The 18743-nt window shown below is 44.9% G+C and overlaps 1 pseudogene; it reads left to right on the forward strand.

Moving 5' to 3' along the window:
* LOC133762216 (ETS translocation variant 4-like) overlaps positions 1-16751 on the forward strand; it is a 43364-nt pseudogene extending 26613 nt beyond the window's left edge.
* The last annotated feature ends 1992 nt before the right edge of the window (positions 16752-18743 follow it).

Here is an 18743-nt window from a genome sequence, read left to right on the forward strand (position 1 = left end):
GATTCCTTGCAATTTGGGAAAGGAGATCAAAGAACATTATGATAATGGTTTTCCAAAAACAGATTTTGAATTATTTCTCATCATAGATTCCTAGAAGTAAAAATTGTGGGTCATCAAGTATAGATGTATTTCATGACTCTCAATGATATGGGGGAAATGGCCAAAAGTTAGGCGGGAATAATGAATTGGAAGACTTTCTCAGAATTTCTACACGTCCCTGCATTGTAACTCCACTCCCTTACCTGTCAGACAAGCACACCGACTTTCCCGTGATGCACCTGTGTCTCATATGGGATCAGGAAGCAGGAGACGCCATGATGGCCACATGGAAGTCAAATTCCATGTACAGGCACCATGCTACTCCCAGAGAACCTCACATGCACCAAACTCCACCTCCTCTGTCCATTCGATTAGAGCACCACCGCCTACACCATAGGGACTGCTGCATGTGAGCGGGTTTTTGCCTTTCGGACCTTCTCCCGTACTCTCTCCTCGCAGGCTCTGGCTCTCTCATGGTGGGGATCTCACCTTGCGGAGTTGCCCCAAATTGCATTCTGATGCTCACTTAAAATAAATCCTGCCCTCATGTTTGCACTGTGCTTTCGCCCCAGCTTTGAGTTCTTAACTGTGTGAGGACAAGCACTTTGTACAGAAAAATGAGGAAACATATTCCCATCACATTAAGCCATGTTATTAATTTGCTTCTAAAAGTGGGTACCAGTTTCTACTCCAATTGGCAGGGACCACCACTTAAGTCTTGAATATTAATAGAACATATATTTTGCAACAGTTTCTGCTAGTGTAGAGTGAGAGAATCTGGGGCTAGAAATATAGATTTAGGAACTTTTCATACGTAGGTGATAAAACAAATAGGCCAATTTCTCTGGTGAAATAAAAAGAGAGAATCATCACTGCACATTAGACAACACATTAAGGACAGATCCCACATGGGATGTAAGTACACAGTGACTCCTGCTGCTGACTTAACAATTTGACACTCCTGTTCATGGCGTCAGTAATCTCCCTAGGCTCTAGTCATGAGTTGCCAGGGCTATGGAAGCCTTTAGAGTTCGCTGACTTTGATCTTATTCCGATAGGGTCATAGTCAAAGTGGAAATTCTCTCCTCCCTTCAGAGAAAGGTACCTCCTTCTTTGATGGCCCCGTTCTTTCCACTGGGATCTCACTCACAGAGATCTTTCATTTAGGTCTTCTTTTTTTTTTTTTTTTTTCTTTTCCATGGTATCTTGGCTTTCCATGCCTACAATACTCTCATGGGCTCTTCAGCCAGATCCGAATGCCTTAAGGGCTGATTCTGAGGCCAGAGTGTTGTTTAGGACGTCTGCCATTCTATGAGTCTGCTATAACTAGTACTGAAACAGTATTTTTGCACTTTGTGTTTCTGCGTGGGTACAAACTGATGAGATCTTTACTAATTATATACTGAATTGATCTTCTGTATATAAAGATAATTGGAAATGAAAAAAAACTGGTGTTAAATTGGAAATGGCATAGAAAATTAATTTTTAAAAAAAATATTATGTAGGATCTCTGTCTTTAATGTGCTGTACACTCTTATTTAATGCTATAACTAGTACTCCAACAGTATTTTTTTTCACTTTGTGTGTTGCTATATGGGGGCAAACTGTTGAAATCGTTACCTAATATATACTAAACTGATCTCCTGTATATAAAGAGAATTGAAAATGAATCATGATGGGATTGGAAGGGGAGAGGGAGCAGGAAAGGGGAGGGTTGTGGGTGGGAGGGAAGTTTTGGGAGGGGGAAGCCATTGTAACCCATAAGCTGTACTTTGGAAATTTATATTCATTAAATAAAAGTTTAATAAAAAAAAAGAGAGAGAATCATGTTAGATTAATAGAAAGCAGTATTTTAACCTCTTCATTTCACTGATGAAGTGCAGGGAGTTTAGTGGATTGCCACTAATGATGAGTGATGAGGCTGGGTGAAAAAGTAAGTCTAAGAGACAGGAGTCCATGGAACAATGGAAGTGCAACGTCACAGAAGTTCAAGGTGAAAACCTCGCCAACAGGTGACAGCACCACTGTGTCAAGCAGTAAAGAAATTTCTTAATTGAGAAAATAAGGTAAATGCTTGGCTTTGGAAGGGAGTGGTTTCTGGCTCCTTCCGCACTGAGAACTGCCGATCACCCATGAAGTCTGTCCAAGATACTAGCCACCAACAGTACATGCTGCCTAGTCTGCCCCAGGCTATAGTTCCAATTAACAAAACAAAGACAATCAATATTTGTACGACCCTGACAGCCTGTAAATTATTAGTAATCTCAGATATGTGAACTATTCTAAAACCTAGAGTAATTAAGTTAATAGCAAATCTAATCAAATATTTACTTTTCGTGTGTGTCAGTGTATGTCTTTACTCAGTTTAAGAATAAAAACAAAATCAGGTTAGTAAAATTTAAGTTGCAGTACAATCCTAGGCAAAAATTCCAACATCGATTTCTCTTCTACGAATTCAATCCCTGTGATATTTTCTCTCACAATACTACAGCAGGGGACAAGTCAAAGCAAACCGAACGGTACCTGGAGGATCCCAGGACTAGAAGTCGTGTTGCTCACAGTTCAAGCACAGAAGCAAATGGCCTTCCGTGAGCGAGCCTGCAGAGAGAGGGAACTCTAATTGCCTGCCGGGAGTCTGCCTTGTCCTCTGTCTCTGGGGTCTCTGCGTGTGCAGCCCTTGCCTTACATCACACTTATTTTACTTTTATACTTCTTGCAATTCCTTCTTTTATTTTTAATTATATAATTTACTATTTTAGGAATTTATTAATAGTTAATTATTCTTTCTCAGGGCCACAGCAAATACACAATGACTACAACACAATTCTCATTGTCTTATGTTAATATAATACTAATACAAAGAGAACAGATTCAATATAGTTCCTACCTACTATTCTTTTTTTAAAATTTTTTAAAGCTTTTATTTAATGAATGCATTTTTCCTAGGTATGACTTTAGGAATATATTGGTTCTTTCTTCCATACCTGCCCTCCCATCCCACCTCCTACTCCCTTTCCCATTCCCTTCTTCATTATGGTTTTTTTGTTTGTTTGTTTGTTTGTTTGTTTTGGTTTTTTTTACAGGCAGAGTGGACACTGAGAGAGAGAGACAGACAGAAAGGTCTTCCTTTGCAGTTGGTTCACCCTCCAATGGCCGCCACGGCCGGCTTACCGTGCTGATCCGAATCCAGGAGCCAGGTGCCTCTCCTGGTCTCCCATGGGGTGCAGGGCCCAAGCACTTGGGCCATCCTCCACTGCACTCCCGGGCCACAGCAGAGAGCTGGCCTGGAAGAGGGGCAACCGGGACAGAATCCGGAGCCCTGACCAGGACTAGAACCCGGTGTGCCGGCGCCACTAGGTGGAGGATTAGCCTGTTGAGCCATGGCACCAGCCTATGGTTCATTTTTAATTTAACTTTATATCCAGAGGAGCAACTCTATGCTAAGTACAGATTTCAACAATTTGCACCCACACACGCGCGCACACACACACACACAACATTAAAATACAGTTTGAGAACAAGATTTATAGTTAATTCTCATAGTACAACTCATTAAGGACAGAGGTCCTACATGGGGAGTACGTGCACAGAGACTTCTGAGGGTCATTTAACAACACGCTTACTTATGATGTCAGTGGTCACCCGAGGCTCTTGCCATGGGCTGCCAAGGCTGTGGGAGCCTTTTGTGACCACAGACTCCATCGGTATTTGGACACGGCCATAAGCAAAGTGGAAGTTCTCATCTCCCTTCTGAAGAGATAGCCCCTTCTTTCCACTGGGGTCTCACAGATAACCTTCATGAGGGTATAGTTTTTGCCACAGAGTCTTGGTTTCCACACCTGAAATGCTCTCACAGGCCTTTCAGCCAGACCTGGAAGCCTAAAGGGCTGATTCTGAGGTCAGAGTGGTTATTTACAGCGAATGTCATTCTAGAGGTCTGCTATGTGGACTGCTTCCCATGTTGGACTTTCCTTCCTTTTTTAATTTTATTATTATTACCAGGCACTTGATATTTATATGATCACTTTTACACTTAAACCTATCTATATATTGACTTGAACATTTAATATGATCATTTTAACAGCTAAGATGGCATTTAGACCACCGATTCTTATGGGTTTGGAGTCCGATAACAAGTTTTTAAGCTGCACCCTTAGAACTAAGTCAGTAGAACTATACAGCTTTACAGTTATAAACTGCCTCCTCCCTCTCCTATTCCCCCTCTTATTTTTTACTGGGATCTATTTTCAATTGACTTTATATACATATGATTAACTATGTTACGTAAAGTGTTCAACGTATAGTATGAAGAAGAGAAAAGAAAACAAAGAAAAAAGGAAATAAAAATAAAAAACTGTCCCTTGACAGTCAGGATGAGGGCTATTCAAGTCATTGTTTCTGAAAGTGTCAATTTCACTTCTGCAGCTTTCGTTTTAGGAGTGCTATTAATTCTCACAGATCAGGGAGAACATACGATATTTGTCCCTTTGGGACTGGGTTATTTCAGTAAGTATGAAGTTTTCCAGATTGATCCATGTTGTTGCAAATGACCGCTTTTTTTTTTTTTACTGCTGTGTAGTATTCCGTAGTGTACATATCCCATAATTTCTTTATCTAGTCTTCGGTTAATGGGCATTTAGGTTGCTTTCATGTCTTAGCTATTGTGGATTGAGCTGCAATAAACATGGACATGCAGACAGCTCTTTTGTTTGCTGATTTCATTTCCCTTGGGTAAATTCCCAAGAGTGGGATGGCTGAGTCATATGGTGGGTCTATATTCAGATTTCTGAGCTATCTCCATGCTGTCTTCCACATGGCTTTACCAGTGTACATTCCCACCAACAGTGGGTTAGGGTGCCTTTTTCCCCACATCCTCGCCAGCATCTGATGTTTGTTGATTTCTGTATGAAGGCCACTCTAACTGGGCTGAGGTGAATCCTCACTGTGGTTTTGATTTGCATCTCCCTGACAGCTAGTGATCCTGAGTGTTTTTCCATGTGTCTGTTGGCCATTTGGTATAATTCTAAGAATATTAATGATACTTTCCTTCCTCCTTGTCCCTTTTTTCTCTAATTTTTGAAATAAAATATTTTTAATTGGCATTATAGCCAAAGGCTTAATGCTCCCCTGATTTTTTTATTCACAGGTACTTCTTGCACATAGTGATGGGGTACATTGTATGTTCCAGCACACACACACCACCCAAGCAGATCAAACAAGGCAACCAGCATTTCCATCTCCTTATCTCTGCTTGTGTTTAGGGCATTTGCTCCTGATGGTGCTATTTCTTCCTTAAACTGTCACTGTGCCATGTTGAAGTGTGCTTTATCTTCTCTGCTTCCTGAACTCGCCATGTCCTTGGAAACCACAAAAGACCAGGCTTAGCTAGTGCCTTCTACCCTGAGAATTAAATGGAGGATAAACTACTTAGAACTGAATTTCAATAATCACATTACTTTAACATAATGCATTGCCTTCCTAGATAATACATTTTTTGCCAAGAAGATTTGCACCAGGTACTTCTCTGCTACAGAGCTTCATCTTCATATATCTGAAAATGAGAGGCTTAATCCCTACTGAAATTTAGACAGACGAGAGAAAGGCAAAGGAGGTTAGTTAGGGGAAATTCTTTCCACTGAGCCAGAGTTCCGAGACTCTTCTTGCGTAGAAATCATTAAGATGATTTTTTTTTTTCCTTTTGTAAGTCCAGATGAGTCAGAACTTGAGATACTTGTCTTTCTATGCCTGGTTGATTTCACATCACATAATGTCCTCTGGTTCTATCCATGTGGCTGCACACCACAGGATTTCATGTGTATGTGGCTGGAATACTAAGTCATTATTCCACATTTTCATTACCTATTCTTCCGCTGATGGACATCCACCACATGTTGATCTCACCGGAGAAGAGTGCTCACTAGAGGCAGCAAGGGGACTGAGAGAGGGAGGACGAGGGGTTGGATAACGGGTACCAAAGTGCAGTTAAGTGGGGGAATCACTGTGAGTGCCCTGCAGCACAGTAGGTCGACTGTAGTTCACAGACATTCATTAAATATTCCATTGAGAGAGAAGAGCTAAAGGCTCTCAACAGAAGAAATGATACATGTCCAAGGAGCTCATCGAAATTCTAACTATATTGACTTCATCATTGTATGTTGCTTGCATGAGCTGAATTATCACACTGCACCTCACAAACACATACAGTTATTAGGTATTAATTTAAAAATCTTAGTCATTTTTTAAAAGCTTTTGTCTATTTGAGAGGCAGAGTTGTAGACAGAGAGAGGGAGAGACAAGGAGAAAGGTCTTCTATCCACTGCTTTCACTCCCCAAATGGCTGCAAAGGCCAGTGCTGGACCAACCTGATGCGAGGAGCCAAGAGTTTCTTCTAGGTCTTCCACACGGGTGCAGGGGCCCAAATACTTGGGCCATCTTCCAATGCCTTCCCAGGCCACAGCAGAGAGCCGGATCAGAAGAAGAACAGCCAGGAACCGAACCAGCACCCTTATAGGATACCAGAACCATAGGCCAAGGCCCAGCCTACTGCACCACAGGGCTAGCCCCAGTCATTTATTCTTAAAACCATGGTCATTTGGGACTGCTTAGTACCTTTTTGGACTTCCAGGTTGAAAACTGAAATCCAGCTCAGCTATCCAGAAATGCAAGCAAAACATTTTAAGACACAAATACAAAAAAAATAAATAAATAAAGTGAGAGAAAGTAAAATTATAGTAGTTTGCATTTTGGAAAACTTCTATTTATGCTTTATTTCTGAAAGTTAAAATGTGAGTGAATTGATTTCAGGTATCTTTTCAAGAAAAGCACTTTCAAATCTCGAACGCTGATTTTGAAATCTGAGGTGTTCATGAATCATTTTTATTTCAAACACTGCTTCCTCTTCCATGCTGCTGGAGTTAACAAGGACAAGTGTGGGCGGTGGAACGAGATTCAGATCTGGACAACACCTGACTTGGAGTTCTAACACATTTTCCTTCACAGACTACAAGTGTTCTCTCTCAGAAATCGTTCATTATCACTCTACACCGCTTTTCACTTTCTGGTTGAATACTCAGTGGTAGCAAGTTGGCATGCAGTCGTAAAAGATGTCTGTACTCAGAGCACCCTAAGACCGCTGGAGCTTTACCCTGACACCAGCTTCTCCTTCAGCTTCGGGGCTGTGCCACGGGCTCGTGAGATTGTGTGATCCAGGTTGAACTCCAGGATTTTATTCATTCAACCCTGGAAGCTGTACTGGAAAGGTGGAAAAAGAAAAAAACTGGCAAGGTCATCTTGTGAGAAACGCGGGGCCAGAGCTGTGGCATAGCAGGTGAAGCTGCCGCCTGCAGTACCGGCATCCCACATGGGTGCCGATTCGAGTCCCGGCTGCTCCACTTCCTATCCAGCTCTCTGCTGTGGCCTCGGAAAGCAGTGGAAGATGGCCCAGGTCCTTGGGCCCCTGTACCTGTGTGGGAGACCCAGAAGAAGCTCTTGGCTCCTGGCTCTGGACTGAAACAGATCCAGCCATTGCAGCCATCTGGGGAGTGAATCTGGAAGACCTCTCTCCCTCTCTCAGCCTCTGATTCTCTGTAGCGCTGCCTTTCAAATAAATGAATACATCTTTATTTAAAAAAAAAAAAAAGAAAAGAAATCTAAACACTTAGGTGTTCTTACTGTGAACAACAATAATTCAGAGAGTTCACGAAAAATAGAAATACAGCTGTTTATTTGGGTGCCAAATATTCTTAAAGCCACACAGTTTTTTTCATAACCCATGTTTTCTATTCCTTCCAGAATTTCCCTCCTGTTTATCCAGAAGCTGGGGAGGGGTCACAGCTGCACCCACTCCAGCAGAGCGCCATTTTCCTCGCAGCAAGTTACAGCAGCTCTCTCCGGGACACCTGATGTCACCCTTACAGGTGGTGCTGCTGGCCTCTGGTCGCTGCCCGGGAGGTGGTTTGCTGGTCCCACGCTGCCGGCCAGTGGATGACCCTGTAGAGTGTGGAGAAGATTCCTGGGCACCTGGTCAAGCCAGCACTCCTGCCTTACTTGCGTGGACTCAACACTTCACTGCAGAAGTTAATTCATTGAGAGCGAAGCCCTCGAGCGCTGGCTAAAAAATGACCAAGAAAGTTCAAAGGTGACTGCCTGCCGGGCTGCAACCAAAAGGAGTGCGGGGCCACGCTTCTGATGCATGAGGATCCACACAAAGGAAGCCAACAGGAGTGAAAGCGATCGAGCACGGAGCAGGGTTCGTTCAAGTTGTCCAAGAGCCCCAGGAGAGGAGCGCATCCCAGAAACCACCATGGCGACTTGGCAAGCAGGAAGACCTGCTGGCTCGGTGGCTCTGGGGGAGTGTGGGGCAAGCTGTGGCCAGCATGGAGGAAGCAGGTCGTCACACATCCAAATGCTGAGGGGTGAGGGATTTCCTGAAAAGAGGAAGGAACGCTCCTTGCATGGGGCGTCAGCTTCTGCTAACCCCGCCCATGTAAGCAGCTGGAGCCTCCAAGCCAGATCTTCCAGGTTTTCCAAAGAAGCTAAAAGCCTAAAAATTGTCCATGTTTGCGACCAATATGAAAATGTTCATTCGTTTTGTGGGCTGAACTAAATCAGCAAGGCAGTGCAAGCAGGATTCCATGTTCTGTACAGACGGAAGCCAGAACCTGCTCCACGCACACAAGCTGCACAGTGACCATACGAAGACCACCTGGAGGTGATGCAGACCTGCGGGCGGACAGCACGGAGCAGCGCCCAGGGCCAGGGGACACGGGGTTGTGATTTCCAGGGCAAATAGTTTCTGTGCAACCAGGCTTGGACTAGGGAAATAGCCCAACTAAGGAAAGGACAGACAAGAGCCCCCTCTGATCTGCAGGGCCTACAAGAATGCAGAAAACCTCCCCTCGACGCGGTGTGCAACGTGATCAACAGAGGTATCACTGCCAAAGCTTGTACACACTTGAGGCACTTTACAAGATGATTCAGGACACATCTTCACTATACAGCAGTGAATACAGTCGAGCTAATTAACAGAGCCATTGCCTCACACAGGGGAGTGTGTGTATGTGTGTGTGTGTGTGAGTGAGACACGAGCCCTAAGTGCTACTCGCCTGGGAAGCTTCCAGTATCTCATATGATACTGTTAACTAGCGTGAGTCTGCACTACGTCAGGTCCCTAGGGGCCATCACTGTGCACAGCTGATGACCAGCCCTCCCCCCTCCCCCTCCCCCAAGTCCTGATAACCACCTTTCATCTCTGTTTCTGTGAATCTTTTTTAGATTTCATATATCAGTAATATCACCCAGTACTTATCTTTCTGTTTCTGGCTTCCTGTAAGTTCCTTCATGCTACCAAAAATGACAGGATTTCCTCCTACGTCGAGACAAAATAACAGTTCACATAGAAGCATATATCACATTTTTCCTTTGAAAGCCATGTATGTACTTTCACACATCCAAATGACAAACATACGTACACACATACACACATACACACACACACACACACCAGTTTTTTCCTTCATTCAATCACGTATCAACAGGCACTTAGGTTGTTTCTGTATGTTGGCTATTATGAATAAAGCTGCAATAAACATGAGATGGCAATTGTCTCAAGATAGTGAGGTATTTTCCTATTGATACATATCCTGAAGGCGGATGCCTGGATCATGAGATATTTTTATTTTTTAAGATACTATCTTCCATAATAGCTGTGCCAATGAACATTCCCATCAACAACGTATAGATCCTCACCCCTAACCTTTTGACTTTCTGAAAACAAGCTTCCTTATAGATACAATGTAACAGCTGGGATAGTTCACTGAGGGTTCAATCTGTACTTCATTGATGATTCGTGGTATTGAACATCTTTTCATGTATCTGTTGGCCACTTTTCTGTCTTCTTAGGAAAAATGTCTACTCAAGTTCTTTGCTCATTTTGCAATTGAGTTATCCATTTTTCTGTAGGAATTCATTATAAATTTTGGACATTACTGCAATCAGGTATAAGGTTCACAAAAGTTTTCTCCTATTCCATTGGCTGTCTTTGCATCTCACTGAGTATTTCATTTGCTGTGAAGAAACTTTTTAATTTGATGTAGTCCTACTTGTTTATCTTTGTTTTTGTTTCCTGCACTTTTGGTGTCATATCTATATCTATCTATCTATATATCTGTATCTATATATATATACAATTGCCAACATTAGTATCAGGAAGCTTTTCTCCTGTTTTTACCTATTAGTTTTATATTTATGGATCTCACATTTCAGTTTTTATGTGATTTGGAGTTGATTTTGTATAGGAATGGGTGTCATATTTCATTCCTCTGTGTGTGGGTGTACAGTCTACCTAACTACATTTATTACAGCGGACACTGTGTATGTCAGGTGCTTGGTATAAGATTAGTTAAGCACATACATGTGGGTTTCTTGTAGAATCCTCATTTTGTTCCATTGGTCTCTTTTCTGTTTTTATGCAAGTGCAATATTATTTTGACTATTCTTATTCAAGACTGCTTTAACTATTCAGGATCTTTCACAGTTTCCATATGAATCTTAGGGTTGCTCTTTCAAATTCCATGAAAAATGCCATTGGAATTTTGTTAGAGATTGCACTGAATACGTAGATGAGTTTGAGTATTGGGGACATCTTAACAATATTAATTCTTTCAATTCATGAACAAAGGATCTATTTCTATTTATTTGTATTTTCTTCATTTTCATTGATCATAGTTTTATAGTTTTCAATGTGCAACTCTTTTCCTAGTTAAATTTAATCCCCAATGTTTTATTCTTTTTGTGTTATTATAAATGAGATTATTTTCATAAATGTTTATGAATTCTCCAAATATTCAAAAACATACTTAATAAAATCCCAGTCCAGTCAAACTGCTGGTCTGTAGAAGCCCTCCTGTCTCACCCTGTGGAGCTGCTGTGGGCAGGTGCCTGTGTTCATCAACGAGGAGCACTGAGCTCTCTTCTCCCTTCCTTCAGGCCCAGGGCTTGCAGAGTGGCAGATGTCTAGGTCAGGCCAACAGGAGCCGTGGGCCTCCTGTCTGAGCAACACACGGCTCCGAACAAGGCACAGGCCTAAGGATTCGCATTCCCTCTGGGACCCGAGAAGCCGAGCACAGACCCTTGATGTAATCTGCCTTCGTTTACACAGTCTGAGAAGAAGTAAGGCCGCCCTTACTGAGCGGACATCAAGCACTCCGGTGAGTTCAGTCCAAGCATCACCATCTCTCTGCTCTCTTCCTAAAGCCCCCTAAGCCTGCCTTCTAGAGAAAGCCCTGATCTGAAGCTAGAATGACCAAGTGCAACAGGAACACCAATTTGTCAGCCAGGAATACTCTACCCAGCAAAGCCATCCTTCATCAACGACAGAGAAGTAGCAACTTCCCCAGACAGAGAGGAAAATCTAAGCTCCGAGAATTCATTGACACCAGACATGCCTTACAACCAACGCTTTAAAAAGTTCTTCAGACTGTTGGAAGAGAATGCCAACATGTAACACAAAAACATCTGAGTGTAGAAAACCCATCAACAAAAGCATCCAGATTTTGAGTCCGTATATACCGTAAACATGGGGCTTAAACCATTTATGGCAGAAGTAGGCAGGTTAAAGACAAAACAAATGAAAAGAGCAACAACTACAGTAACTGTTAAGGAAAGGAAATATAAAAACGTGTGGACTGCATAGAATCCACATTGTGAGGGGAGGAGGTTAAAGTTCTGCAATCAAAATTAAGTTATCAGTTTAAAATAACTTGTTATAACGTGTTGATCAGAAACCTCATAGTAATCACAAAGCAAAACCAGTAATAGGCACATCAAAAATTAAAAGTATAAAAATCCAAATGTAGCGTTTAGAAAATCATTTAGCCACAAAAGACAGATGGGGGAGAGGGGTAATAGGTATCACAAAGGTACTCTGTCTCCAATCCAGCTGCCTACAATACGCACCCAGGACTAGTGGGTGGTGGGTCAAGTACGTGAGTCCCTGCCACACATGTGGGAGACCTGCACTGAGTTCCAGCTTCTGGCTTACACCAGGCACAGCCCTGGTTGTAGTGGGCATTTGGAGAGTACAACAGTCATGGATCTCTCCCTCTCTCTCTTTATCACTCTCTCTTCCCCTCTCACTCCTAACAAAACAGTAGTACCAAGCCTTAATCTATCAATAATTACCTTGGATATCAATAAAACGTATCTTCCATTTAAGACAGAGTAGCTGGGCTGGCGCTGTGGTGTAGTGGGTTAAGCCTCCACTTGTAGTATCAGCATCCCATATGGGCACTGGTTCAAGTCCCAGCTCCCCCACTTCCCATCCAGCTCCCAGCTGATGTGCCTCAGAAGGCAGAAGAAAATGGTCAAGTGTTTGGACCCCTGCATCCATGTGGGAGACCCCAAAGGAGCTCCCGGTTCCTGTCTTCAGATCGGCCTAGCTCCAGCCATTGTGGCCATTTGGGGAGTGAATCAACAGATGGAAGACCTCTCTGCCTCTCAAATAAATAAATAAATCTTTAAAAAGAGATAGTCTGAACAGTTTAAAAAAAAGAATCCAACTAAACAGCTGCTTGTAACAGACTCACGTCACCACTAAGGACACGCAGACTGAAAAGGAGTGGACAGAAAAAGCTATTACACTCAGGCCGGCGCTGCGGCTCAATAGGCTAATCCTCCGCCTTGTGGTGCTGGCACACTAGGTTCTAGTCCCGGTCGGGGCGCCGGATTCTGTCCTGGTTGCTCCTCTTCCAGGCCAGCTCTCTGCTGTGGCCCGGGAGTGCAGTGGAGGATGGCCCAAGTGCTTGGGCCCTGCACCCCATGGGACACCAGGAGAGGCACCTGGCTCCTGGATTCGGATCAGCACGGTGAGCAGGCCGCAGCGGCCGTTAGAGGGTGAACCAATGGCCAAGGGAAGACCTTTCTCTCTGCCTGTCCAAAAAAAAAAAAAAAAAAAAAAAAAAGTTATTCCATTCAAACATGAACCGAAGGAAAGCAGAGACAGCCATACTCCTATCAAGTCAAATAGGCTTCAAAACAAAATCTATGTAAAGAGACAAACAGGCCATGACATAATCATGAAGAATTCAATACAGCCAGAGGATCTAACAGTCATAAATATGTATGTACACTGGAGCATCTAAATATATCAGCTAACATCAACAGATTTCAAGTAAAAGGTAGGCTGCCATACAATAAGAGCAGAAGACTTAAATATGCACTCTCATTAATGGATTGATTATCTAGACGAAATCCACAAAGAAATATCAGATTTAAACTGCACTCTAGACCAAATCAAGCTAACAGATATTTACAGAGCCTTCCATCAAAGTGTGCATGGGACATTCTCTAGGCTAGATCATGTCAGCCACAGAGAGGCCTCAACAAACTCAAAAAAATCAAAGTGTGTCAAGATTTGTTTGTGAATACAATGAAATGAACCTAGAAATCAACAATAGGAAGAACTCTGAAAACTGTATAAACACAATTAAACAATATGCTCCTGGCCGGAGCCGTGGCTTAACAGGCTAATCCTCCGCCTTGCGGCGCCGGCACACCGGGTTCTAGTCCCGGTTGGGGCGCCCGATTCTATCCCGGTTGCCCCTCTTCCAGGCCAGCTCTCTGCTGTGGCCAGGGAGTACAGTGGAGGATGGCCCAAGTCCTTGGGCCCTGCACCCGCATGGGAGACCAGAAAAAGCACCTGGCTCCTGCCTTCGGATCAGCGAGATTCGCCGGCCACAGCGGCCATTGGAGGGTGAACCAGTGGCAAAAAGGAAGACCTTTCTCTCTCTCTCTATCTACTCTGCCTGTCAAAAAAAAAAAAAATTAAAAAAAAAAAAAACAATATGCTCCTGAACAACCAATGGATCAATGAAGAATCATAAAGGGAAATTGAAATCTTTCTTAGACAAATGAAAATGGAAACAGAATACACTGAAACCTATGGGATATAGCAAAACAATACTTAAGAGGGAAGTCTATAGCAGTAAGGGCCTCCATCAGAAACCAGAATACTTCAAGCAGCCTAATGACATAGACCAGGGAAAGAATAGAGATCTTAGCAGAAACAAGTAAAACAGAAACTTAGATAAATATCAGTGAAACAGAGAGTTGGTATTTGAAAAGGTAAGAAAATTGAAGAATCATTAGAAAGACAGATGAAAAAAAGAGGACACCCAGATAAAACTAGAGATCAATAATGAGACATCACAACTGATACAACAGAAACACAGAGGATCACAAGCTGCTGTTATGAACAGCTGTACACCAATAATTTTGAGGACTTAGAATGGATAAATACCTCAAAATATAACATCTCATAAGCAAGTCATTAAGAAATAGGAAACCTGCACAGAGCAATAACAAGCAAGGAGATGGAGTACATATTTAAAGAAAAAAAATCTCCCAACAAAGCAAAGTCCAGTACCTGATAGCTTTGGTGATGGATTCCACTCAACACTTAAAAAAGAACTAGCACCACTTTTTCTACCCTACTCCAAAATACTGGAGAGAAATGAATTCTTCCAAACTTATAGTATGAGGCAATCATTACCCTTATACAAAATTCAGACCTAATAGCAGCAGACTCCCAAACCATTTCTAATTGCTCAAGATAGTCTCTAAAGCTCTTGATCTATGTGGCATCTGCTGTAACGTCTTCTACTCCATCAAGACAAAGTCTCCAATGTGAGAGAAGACCCACCCTAATGGCTGCATTGCTGACTTCTACCAACAAGTAAAGAAGAAGAACACCAATTGTTCTAAGCTATTCGAAAATGTTGAAGAGGAGGGACTCTATCCAAACTCATTCTATGAGGCCAGCATTACCCAACACCAAAACCATACAGGACATTACAACAACGATAATAAAAATATATCTATATCCCTGACAAACAGATACAAAAATCTTCAAGAAAATATTATCAAATACTCAATAGCACATTTAAAATATCACTGACCATATCAAGTGAGCTTCATTCCAGGGATGTAAAGATTGTTTAAATACAAAAATCAATAAATGTGGTAAATGACATCAACAGCATAAAGTACCAAAATAGTATGGAAAAATACACTGGGAAATGCAGGTGTGCGAATGGTGCATGGGACGGCACGCGCGCACACACACACACACACACACTCAGCTTATGTAACCGAGCCCAGGCAGAGCTGCAGGAAGCTCAAACAGTGGCAGCCTGGCTTGGGGAGCAGGTGTCTATGGCCGCATGGTCAGAGGGTGAGGAGGATGGAAGGCCGAACCTTGGGCCAGCAAATGCTTACACCTTGTGCAGTGAATCACCCGGAAAAGTGAGCTGGTCAGGCAGGGGAAGCTCATGGACCCCGGCTCCCTGCTGCCACCCCCTCCCCAACTTGGAAGATCTCTTCCAGGATCTAAGTCCCTTCCAGGAGATGGGGGCTCGCTGAAGCTCAGGCACCAGACAGTGATGAGAAGTCGTCCCTGATTTCCAATCAGAAAACCTAGCTTTCTGAAGCCCCACTGCCAGGATCAAGAAGAAGCCCCGCACCGGATTCTGTCCCAGTTGCCCCTCTTCCAGGCCAGCTCTCTGCTGTGGCCCGGGAGTGCAGTGGAGGATGGCCCAAGTGCTTGGGCCCTGCACCCCATGGGAGACCAGGAGAAGCACCTGGCTCCTGGCTTCGGATTGGCCTAGCACACCGGCCGTAGTGGCCATTTGGGGGGTGAACCAACAGAAAAGGAAGACCTCTCTCTCTGTCTCTCACTGTGTAACTCTCCGTCAAAAAAAAAAAAAAAAAAAAAAAGAAGGAGCCCCGGCGTCCCCACACAGACCCGGCCCTGTCCTACTCCCCTACCACCATGGTGAGCAGCGCTTTACTCCAGACCGTCATCAAGTCTCCCTCCCCCGGTGCAGCGCTTTCCCGGTCGGAACCCTGCAGGTTCCTGAGATCCCCTGGCGCCCTGCAGCCCCACCCAGCCATGGGGACCTCGGGCAGCACAGCACACCCAGCTCCGTCTCCCAGCAGCCCCTGGTCACGTGCCACTCCTTCGTATCTACTCAGGGCGGACTCAGCGGGCACAGGTACCAGGGAGCGGGGTAGTGATCAAGCAGGGACAGACAGACCTCGCCAAGACTCACCCGTCCGTGGGTGTGCCTCCATGTCCCTCCACTTCTCTGGGCCCTCCCCAGCTGATGGGGCCATGGGCTACGGTTCTGAGAAACCTCTGCAACCATTCCAGATGGTGTCTGCGTTGTCCCTGAGAAATCTGAAGCAGATGGGAAGCAGGAGGGAAGCAGGAAGGGGTTGGAGCCTTTGGAGAGAGGCCGCCCGGCCAGCCCGGCATGCTTTGCAGCTGTGGCAGTTTCTGCTGGCCCTGTTGGGCTGGGCCAGGGGATCGAGTTCAAGCCCATCAAGCCTGAGGAGACTGCCAGACTCCGGGGCGTCCACACAAACCAGCAGCCATGAACAACCACAGCTGAGATGCTGGCTGGTATACTGTAATGAGAAAGGCATCAGCAGAAGGCGGCTGCCTAGCGTTGCGTGTACACGTTTGTGTGCAAGCCTGAGGCCTCTTCTCTCTGGCCTTCCCGGACAATCAGCGTCCTGCTCTTAGGGCTCAGTGTGACCGGCCAGTCAGTGAGGAGGACACAGTCCTTTCCCACCTGGACGAGAGCCCTGTCTAGCTCCCAGAGCCGGCTGGCCCTGCCCAGCTCCTTGGTCCCAAGGGTGGCTACTCTTATTAGCCCCCAGCGACTTCTCCCCCCGCTGTGGATGGGTGCTGCTCTGTGTATCTGTGGTTAAATTTGCTGTCAGGTAAAAAACCCTTGCTCTGACACCCACAGATGTCGCCAAGGCAGGTCTCCACTGTCCATCAGTCAACCCAGCCCTGACTCTCAACTGCCCACCAGCGTCTTTGGGAAGCTAGCAAATCTGTAGTGCAATCTCAGACACTCCTCTGCGGCTTTTTAACATTTATTTATTTACTTGAAAGTCAGAGTTATACAGACAGAGAAGGAGAGGCAGAGAGAAAGAGAGGCAGGTCTTCCATCTGATGGTTCACTCCCCAGGTGGACGCAAAAGCCGGAGCTGTGCCCATCCAAAGCCAGGAGCCAGGAGCTTCTTCCGGGTCTCCCACACAGGTGCAGGAGCCCAAGGACTTGGTCCATCTTCTACTGCTTTCCTAGGCCATAGTAGAGAGCTGGATTGGAAGTGGAGCAGCTGGGTCTTGAACCGGCGCCCATATGGGATGCCAGCACTGTAGACAGAAGCTTTGCCTGCTACGCCACAGCATCGGCCCCTCCACTGCGGCTTTTACTTTTGCTCCAAGGAGTTCCTCCCAACCCCTTCCTAGGGCCTGCTTAGAGGCCCAAGCCCTGCTCCCTTCCCCCCACTAGAGAACCAGCGTTTGCTGTGTTCTGGGGGACAGAGAGGGAACTTCCTGACTTCCATCTTGGCAGGGGGACAGGGGGCTCATTGAGCTCTGCGGGTTTCCTGCTGTGGGGAGATCCAAGCCTGGATTCTGTACTCCACCCCAAGCCGGAGCCCTTCAGGGTCCTGATTGTCAGGTCTTGGTGCTCTGTGTTCCCTGCAGCAGGGGGAGGGGGGAAGGAACCTTGGATGAAGGGGTGCAGGGGAGGGATGAGTTCCTGCCCCAAGGAGTTCTTTTCATGGCTCAAGCCTGGGATTTCATCTCTACCCCTGACCACATCTGCTGACTCTTAATAAAGGCCCCTGCTTCTGCTATATACATATACATACATACATATACATACACACACACACACACACACACATATATATATATATATATATATATATATATATATATATATATATATATATTGTGGGGGCCAATGCTATGGTACAGTAGGTTAAGCATCTGCTTCTGGCACCAGCATCCCATGTGGGTGACAGCTCAAGTCCTGGCTGCTCCATTTGCAATGCTGGGAAAGCAGCATTAGATGGCTCAAGTTCTTGGGCCCCTGCACCTCAATGGGAGACCCAAAAGAAGCTCCTGACTTTGGATTGGCCCAGCTCCGGCCATTGCAGCCATTTGGGGAGTGAACCAGTGGATGGAAGACCTCTCTCTCTCCCTCTCTCTCTATCTGTAACTCTGCATCTCAAGTAAATAAATACATCTTAAAAAAAAAATTGAGGCCGGCGCCGCGGCTCACTAGGCTAATCCTCCACCTTGCAGTGCCGGCACACCGGGTTCTAGTCCCGGTCGGGGCACCGATCCTGTCCCGGTTGCCCCTCTTCCAGGCCAGCTCTCTGCTGTGGCCAGGGAGTGCAGTGCAGGATGGCCCAAGTGCTTGGGCCCTGCACCCCATGGGAGACCAGGAGAAGCACCTGGCTCCTGCCATCAGATCAGCACGATGCGCAGGTCGCAGCGCCGGTCGTAGCGGCCATTTGGGGGGTGAACCAACGGCAAAAAGGAAGACCTTTCTCTCTGTCTCTCTCTCACTGTCTACTCTGCCTGTCAAAAAAAAAAATTGTAATGCATGCAGAAAAAGCATTTGATAAAATTAAACATTGCTTCATGATTTAAAAAAAAGTTAGCAAATATGGAAGCAATATACCTCCTTGACACAATGGAGGTTTTATGTGACAAACCTACAACTGCCATCACACTGAATGGGGAAAACCTGAAAGTATTTCCTCTACAATCTGAAACAAGACAACGGCTCCTCTTTCACCACTTTCTTTTCAAAACAACACTGGAATTTTTAACTAGT

Source organism: Lepus europaeus, chromosome 6 (assembly GCF_033115175.1).
Source record: "Lepus europaeus isolate LE1 chromosome 6, mLepTim1.pri, whole genome shotgun sequence".
In the NCBI taxonomy this organism is placed as follows: domain Eukaryota; kingdom Metazoa; phylum Chordata; class Mammalia; order Lagomorpha; family Leporidae; genus Lepus; species Lepus europaeus.